At 36.1% G+C, this 8,920-nt stretch overlaps 1 pseudogene; it reads right to left on the bottom strand.

Moving 5' to 3' along the window:
- Positions 1–1,458: 1,458 nt before the first annotated feature.
- On the bottom strand, positions 1,459–3,144 carry LOC149748406 (small ribosomal subunit protein uS2 pseudogene; annotated as a pseudogene).
- Positions 3,145–8,920: the final 5,776 nt, after the last annotated feature.

Genomic DNA, 8,920 nt, shown 5'->3' with positions numbered 1-8,920 from the left:
TTATATGTGGAATCTAAAATATGATACAAATGAACTTATTTACAAAACAGAAACAGACTCACAGACATAGAAGACAAACTTATGGTTACCAAAGGGGAAAGGGGGTCAGGGAGGGATAAATTAGGAGTTTGGGATTAGCAGATACAAACTGCTATATATAAAACAGATAAACAACAAGGTCCTACTGCATAGCACAGGGAACTATATTCAATATCCTGTAATAAACCATAATGGAAAAGAAAGTGAAAAAGAATATTTATGTGTGTGTATATATATGTGTGTGTGTGTGCGTGTGTGTTTATAACTGAATCCCTTTGCTGTACGCCAGAAACTAACATATTGTAAATCACCTATACTTCAATAAAAACTTTTTGAAAAAAGCATGCTCATCCAGCCATTTTATCTACTAGAAAATGAAGGTTAGAATCTGACACAGTAATTCTTCCCTTTAGAACATCTGGCTAAATTATCATCCTGAAACAGAATGTTAACTAACTAATGTGTATGACCACCAGAGTTGATCAACTGATGGACAATCTCTCTACCTAGTTATCATGCGCTGGAATTATCTGGTGAATAGGCATCTGCTACAATGTCCTATCTCGTAGAGCTCTTGGCAGAATTCCTACAATTATGGAGAATATTTGTCTACTCAAAATTAGTCCTCTTCATTCTTTTTTATAGATTCTGATTACACAGACACACATACACACAGACACACACATATAATCTGCATATGCAGGAAAAAGTAAACTCAATATATTTATATTGGCTTCCTCTTGTAGGCATATGTTGCTATCTTGCTTATCAGTAATAACTATACATATATACGTAATATAATACATACATACTTATATATACTTATACTTAAATGTTGAAACAGATAGATGTACATGTAGAGTACATGTACACATGTACTAAAACTATTAAAATAAAAACATTAAAATCAATAAAAACCAACCATCTACCAATATAGATAAAAAAAGATTATCTTTTTTTTTTTGGCATTACAACTACCCCATTGCGTATTTTATTCTCACTTTTTGAGTCCATTGTGAACTCATGGCCTTTAATAGACCTGAATTATTTCAGTTATTTATGATTTCAAGCCTATATTTTCTTCTCTAAGCTGATGACAGCCTCCTTCAGCTGATTCTTCATCTATTTTGTAATAGTCATGATATGTTTTTTAAAACTTTCCTACTTTTGGCAATAATAGAAAGTTTTCTGCCCATTCAGAAACCTCTCTGTTCTAGAATAGAATAAAATCTTCTCTAAGACACTCCAGTTCCCTTTTTTTGTGATTGGGATTAAAAATCAAAATCTTGGCATGAGGTGGTACATGTGAGAAGATGTAGCTGCTTCTGTTAACACCTCCGATTTTAAAGTAATATAAAAATCAATTGACTAAGACAAATGAGCACTGTAGTTCTGTTCAGGAGTTGAGAGGACATGGAAAGTCCAGGGGTATTTTTTCTCCATGTGCATGACTTCCTTTTTCTTTTTTTTAAAGAAACATTTTCTGTCAACCTTATCTGCATTTTCTGTTTAAACATGTGGACAAACAGCTTCAGGCCACTCAGGCTTGTTCCCACCCATTCAGTGGCCTTAACAGTGGGAGTGCAGACCAGTCTTCAGTGGTGGGCTGAGCGCCCCCATCTTCTAGAGAGACTGCTGACCAGGCCCCAGGACACCTGCATCTCCAGACGCCTCTGCAACCTCAGCTGACTAGCAGTTAACTCAGGAGCTGGAGCAGTCCATTCACCCTGAACAATTCCTCCTTGGTCACAGCCTTTTCAGCAGCGGCTGGCTCTTCCTTTTCAATGTCTCTTCCTTTTCAATGTCTCCAGGGTCTCTGTAGAACTAGAGATGCGGTGTGACGTCCCACGGATGTTACTTTGGAGATGGTAATGCAGGTGCGCAGAACTTCCTTGGTCAGCATCTACCAACTCAGACCCACTGAGTGAGCTCCCTTGTTGCTGCCTGGGATGGCAATGTCCACAAACTGCAGAGGAGAATCTTTGTTACACAAAGCAGTGGTGGGCAGGTTAGCATAAGACGCTCCTGTGAGAGGCTGGTGATCGGCCCTGAGATCAGTAACCACCTGAAGTAGCAGCTCCCTGAAAGCTGCCTGGATCTGGTGAGTGAAGGCTCCAGAAGTGAAACAGCCAGCAACACAAGTACCTCTAGTGGCAGCAGCAAACATCGGCCCAGCTCTCTGCTCAGTATTTCTGGAGGATAGGACACTGACACCAGCCAGGTTTTCCCTGGCAACATGGCATGAGTTGCCAGCAGAAGCTTCTTCCAGGTTCTCTTCAGATTTATGATGTAAGATGCCATCACTTTTCCTTTTGTAGATGTACTGTTTTATTTGAAAGTCAAGGTCGGTGCCAGCTCAGTGGGTTCCTGCTGCAAGGAATTTGAGGACATCATCCTCCTTCATTTTCAGGACATCAAGGACTCTGGACGTTATGAAAGTTTCCCTTAAGTCAGGACAGGAACCCAGAACAACGCCATTTGGACTCCTATCTGGGTAGCACTGCGTACAAAATGCTGCTGCTGAACTCTGTGGAAAGCAGGTGATTTCCATAGATATAAAAAATTTCATCATATATTGTTCTATTTTGCAAGTAAATATGTCATTATACATTTTTCAAAGAATTATTTGTTTTTATTCCCAGGGCTACATTTCTAGTAACCCAAATTATAAGGAGCTAAGAGACTGAATAAGGAAAAATAAACTATTTGGTAAACAGTGAATCTGATGTCAAATTTCAACTTCATCTTTTGTTAATTCTACTTTATTGCAGTACAATTTAATAATTTTTATTTCAATTTATTCAAACTAAAAAAAAACAAAAACAGTTCACCCATTTCTCCCAACCTTCACCCCATGCCTCTGGCAACCACTAATCTGTTCTCTGTATCCATAAGTTTATTTTCCTTCTTTCTTTAGATTCCACATATAAGAGAGATTATATGGTATTTGTCTTTCCCTTTCTGAGTTATTTCACTTAGTATAATGCTCTCGAGGTCCATCCATGTTGTCACAATGGCAAGATCTTATTCTTTTTTATGGCTGAATAATATTCCATATATAATGGAATATTATATATAATATTATATATGTATATATCAATCACAGTTTCCTTACCCATTCATCCACTGATGATACTTTGTTTTCATACCTTGGCTATTGTAAATAATGATGTAATGAACATGGGGCTGTATGTATCTTTTCCAATTAGTGTTTTTGTTTTCTTCAGACAAATACCCAGAAGAGGAATTGCTGGATCATATGGTAGTTCTATTTTCATTTTTTTGAGGAACCTCCAGACTTCTTTTTCATGGTGGCTGTACCAATTTACAATCCCATCAACAGTACATGAGGGTGCCCTTTCTACACATTCTCTTAAATATTTTTTTATTGTTAGTCTTTTTAATAATAGCCATTCTATAAAAGGAGTGAGATGACATCTCATTGTGGTCTTGATTTACGTTTCCTTGATGATTAATGATATAGAGCATCTTTTTACGTGCCTGTTTGCTATCTCTGTATCTTCTTGGGAAAAAAATATATTCAGGTATTTTGCCCATTTTTAAATTGAACTGTTTGGTTTTTTGATTTGAGTCCTATGAGTTCTTCATATATTTTGGATATTAGCCTCATCAGATATATGATTGCGAATACCTTTTCTCATTCATAGGTTGCCTTTTCATTTTGTTGATGGTTTCCTTTGCTATGCAGAAGCTTTTTAGTTTGTTGTAGTTCATTTATTTTTGCTTTTGTTGCATTTGCTTTTGGTGTCAAATCCAAAAACAAATCATGTCCAGGACTGATGTTAAGGCATTTACGGCCTATGTTTTTTCTAAGAGTTTTATGGTCTCAGTTTATTTTTGTGTATGGTGTAAGATAGTGATCCAGTTTCATTCTTTTGCATAGGGCTGTCTAGTTTTCCCAACACCATTTATTGAAGAGACTATAATTTCCCCATTGTATATTCTTGGCTCGTTTGTTGTAAATCAATTAATATACATGCATGGATTTACTTCTGGGCTCTCTACTGTGGTCTATTGATCTAATGTGTCTGTTTTTATGCCAACAACATATTGCTTTAATTATATAGGTTTGTAATATAGTTTGAAATCAGAGAGCATGATAGCTCCAACACTGCTCTTCTTTCCCAAAATTGCTTTGGCTGTTCGGGGTCTTTCATGGTTTCATACAAATTTTAGGAATGTTCATTCTATTTCTGTGAAAAAATGCCATTGGAATAATGATAGGGATTTAATTGAATCTTTATATATTTGGTAGTATAAACCTTTACACTAGATCACAGTATAGGCTATATTCCTCTGTCATTTTTATGTTATTACAATTGCATTTGGTTAAAAAATAGTTATAAAGAGAATTTTTGTGCATAATTTTTCTTAACAACAAAGATTTTTTTTTTACACAGAACTGCCACTTACTCTCAAAGTATCTCTAATATGTGGAGTTCAAATTATTTCTGATTATAGCCTCCCATTTGAATCTATACTTCAAATGACTAGAGTTCACTGGTGTGTATTAAAAAGTAAACAGATGCTGAAAATTAGCCCTATTCATGGAGAAGACCTTTCTCTGTAATTTTTAAAAATTGTATTATTTACCTAAAAAAGTCTGACCTCATTTTCTTAATAGTGTTTCTAACAGAAAAAAAAAAAATTCAGCGATTTTTGTGTAACTGGAAATGTGTTATATAAAACAACTGGGAACCTGAACCTAGCCCTGTTCTTATCACTAAACCCTGAGAAAGTCACCTCAAATCTCTGGTTCTCAGTTTCCTCACCCAAGTGAGATAAACTCACAAGTGCAGAATCAGCTATTCTTAAACTTTTTTTGGGGGGGGGGTTATTTTATAAATAGCACAGGCTATTTGAGAAGCTTGGCTTTCCCACATTAGATCAATAGAATTAAAGCTCTTCATTCAAAAAACAGACATTCAAATAGGATGGCAAGAGACTTTTTTCATTATATTACTAGCAGAAATAATGAAATTAAAACTACATTGGCCTCCTAGAACCAGTCTTTTCCAAACTCTCAGACTCAATCTTTCGATATCCTTTATTTGTCCTAAAATTTCTTAAGGGCTAAGTTCTTACCTTCCTCATTTTAATATTGTAATACCCCAGAAACATCCCAGGCACAAGTAATCACCTAATTTTTCTTATATTTAACTGAAGTACCTCAGTTAATCCTCACTGCCACCTTAAAAGATTAGCTGTTTTCAATCCATTTTTTTCATTAGGAAAATAGGATCAGAAAGGTTAAGTAATTGCCTTGAAATCCCAGGGATTGTAAATGACAAAGGTAAGATTGCACTGTCAAATATTCTAATGTTAAAAAACAGGTGGTGGGACTTCCCTGGTGGTGCAGTGGTTAAGAATCTGCCTGTCAATGCAGGGGTCACAGGTTCGAGCCCTGATCCAGGAAGATCCCACATGCCACGGAGCAACTAAGCCCGAGTGCCACAACTACTGAGCCTGAACTCTAGAGCCCGCAAGCCACAACTACTGAGCCCGCATGCCACAACTACTGAAGCCTGTGAGCCTAGAGCCCGTGCCCCACAACAAGCCACGGCAATGAGAAGCCCGCGCACCTCAACCAAGAGTAGCCCCCGATCACCGCAACTAGAGAAAGCCTGCGTGCAGCAACGAAGACGCAACGCAGCCAAAAATAAGATAATTAATTTTTAGAAGGTGGTTAACTCTAATTACAGAGGTAAATATTTTTTTCTTTGAAATCCTTGAAGAGGATTCATTTCACATCACCAATAAAATATTTTCTTAAGAAGAGGAAGATAGGTGAACAAAAGAAAGCAGAAAGGAAACACTGAAAAAAGGATAGGAACGTTAAATTTCAAAATTTGCATTACCCGAATCTAAATTTATATCCGGTTGAATAAAAGCATTGGATATGAATTGAGATTAGCACTGAAAAGACTCACTATACTAATGATACTGAGATATTTTCAAACTGACAGTCCAGCTTAAATCCCTCAGATTCCATGGCTATATACTTTAAAGTTCTGTTAAGTGTGTAGATCTCATGTTAAGTGTTCTTACTACAATAAAATAAATTTTAAAAAAAAAGGAAAAGAAAATAAATGGCTAGACCAGATGTAGAACAGCTCTGCTTCTTCAGTTTGGCTATCAGATATGCTCCTAAGGACAAGATGGTAGGAGAAGGTTGATTTTTTTTTTTTGGCCCATACTGTTTTGCTTTGCTTTTCCCACAGGTGAAAAGCAGGTGGGGAGATGTGCTGGTTGTTTTAAACAGCAATGACTAAAGTCAGTAACACTTAAGATGACTGATTTAGAAAATGACAATCAACACTATTTTTAGTACTAATCCTTCTCTTGATTTTTTGTGGGACCAAGATGATCTGTGCTCTAATTATAGACTGGGAGCCAAAAGGAAAAACAAAAATATATGAGATCCTAAATTAGTAAATGTTTAGTGATGTAATGATTTCAGTAACTTTAAGCAGTAGCAAATGTATAAGATAAATTTCAGTGTTTATGGGATGGGGAGACCCGAAACGGTTTTCACTGATGTGTTTTCTGAGTAGGAATAGTGCATATCTGGGCTGAAATGCATGAGCACTGCCTTCTACAAAACACATATGGCAAAACTGGTTAATTAATTGGAGAAACAGAGTTCCACCTAATATTCATGGCAAGTCAGTAAGTTCCACATATATTAATGGGTAAAAGAGAATGAATCAAAGAATTAGAAAAACATTTCTTCAGGTATAGAAAGATTGATAAAGATAATTATAAATATTTTATGATCTATACAACATAAAGAGCAAAAACAAAATTAAAAGAGAGGCAACTAGTGCAGAGAAAAATTGGCAACGGACATAACAGAAAATCTGTTATTTTACATATGAACAACTCTTTGGGATCAATAAGAGACAATCATTTCAATTTTAAAGGAGCAAAGAGCATGAACAGGCATTCCATCATGAGAAAAATACAAATATCCAATAAATGTGGGGAAGAAAAGTTTAGAATCCCTGTTAATCAAAGAGTTAGAAGCACCTTTCAAATAAGATACTTTTTTTTTTTTATCTCTAATTCTAGTTTTTGGTAAAGGTTAAAGGACTATCATCCACTACTGAAAAGAGTTTAAACTGGAAATATCTTTCAAAATTATGGGGTAAAATGTAACAAAAGCATTAAAAATGTGCCTGCACTTTAACCAATTTGATTTCTTAAAATTTATCTTTAGGACATGAACAGAAATCCATTAGGATGTTAATTGAATGTATCATTTTTAATGTTAAAATTTGGAATATGATCTAAATATTTAATAATCATTAATGGCTTAAGTAAATATTGAAGCATGACTACCATGGAATACAATGCAGCCATTTAAAAACACCGTATTGGGCTTCCCTGGTGGCGCAGTGGTTGAGAGTCCACCTGCCGATGCAGGGGACACGGGTTCGTACCCCGGTCCGGGAAGATCCCACATGCCGCGGAGCGGCTGGGCCCATGAGCCATGGCCGCTGAGCCTGTGCGTCCAGAGCCTGTGCTCCGCAACGGGAGAGGCCACAACAGTGAGAGGCCCGCGTACCGCAAAAAAAATAAAAAATAAAAACACCGTATTGTACAAAATTAATTAAAGAATTCAGGAGAAATTTCCAGAATAGGCAAATCTTTAATGCTAGAAGGAAAGTTGGTGGCTGGGTAAGGCTGGGAGTTTGGGGCAGGAAATTGAGAGAGACTGCTAATGGCCATGTTTTTTTTGGGGGGGGGTGATAAAAATGTTATAAAATTAATTGTGGTGATGGTTGCACAACTCCATAAATACACTTAAAAATACTGACTTATGCACTTTAAATGGGTGAATCATATGGTATGTAAACTACATTTCAATAAAGCTGTTATTAAAAATAACGTAAGAAAAGTCAAAACACAAACAACAAACTGGGTAAAATACTTGCAACATATATCACAAATAAAGAGCGAATTCCCTACTATTTTAATAACTCTTAAAATTTGAGGTGAGTCATCTGAAAATCAGAAATATGGGCAAAATACATGAACAGACAATTCACATAAAAACTGTAAAAATGATGTTTAATCTTATGAAAAGATATTTACTTCATTTACCATAAAAGAAATGCAAATAGAAGCTACACTGAAGATAAAATTTCACAAAACATACACAAAGAGTGTGTGTAAAAACTAGCAAAATCCAAATGAGATCTTTAGTCAACAGTATTGCACCAAGGTCAATTCCAGCTTTTGATCATTGTACTCTGGTTATATAAAATGTTATCACTGGGGGAAGCTGGGTACAGAGTACACAGAAAAAGTACTATTTTTACAACTTTCATGTAACTCTAAAATCATTCCAAAATAAAACATGCCTCATTCAATTTGACAAGCTTTTTAAAAAATATAACTTTTCATCCCTATTACGGATTACTCTGTGCTCTGGTTAATTTGATCAGCATAAACACTTTAATTACATAATGTAAGTTCCCTAATGCCCTTTGGCAATACAAGCTTCAGTCTAATTCCTTTTTAACAATCAGGCATGAGCTGGTTTTAAGAAATCCTCCAGAAGTACCTGCAGTATTTTTTCTTTCCCTCTTAGCCCCATTACATCACACTCATTAAGCAAATTATGCCAGTGCAGCACTATGCCAAAATGTCAGCGGACACATGAGATGTCCGCTGATGAAATAGCAGCTTAACTAACTTTCTTCAAACAACAGAAATATATGGTTTAAAAATGCCTTTAAGGGACTTCTGTGGTGGTGCAGCGGTTAAAACTCCGGTCCCAATGTAGGGGCCCAGGTTTGATCCCTGGTCAGGGAGCTAGATCCCACTTGCATACCGCAACTAAGAGTTCGCATGC

Source organism: Delphinapterus leucas, chromosome 9 (genome assembly GCF_059928025.1).
Source record: "Delphinapterus leucas isolate spDelLeu-1000000601 "Yukka" chromosome 9, BTC_Dleu_Yukka2, whole genome shotgun sequence".
NCBI lineage: Eukaryota > Metazoa > Chordata > Mammalia > Artiodactyla > Monodontidae > Delphinapterus > Delphinapterus leucas.
This window is presented reverse-complemented; position numbering and strand designations above follow the sequence as displayed.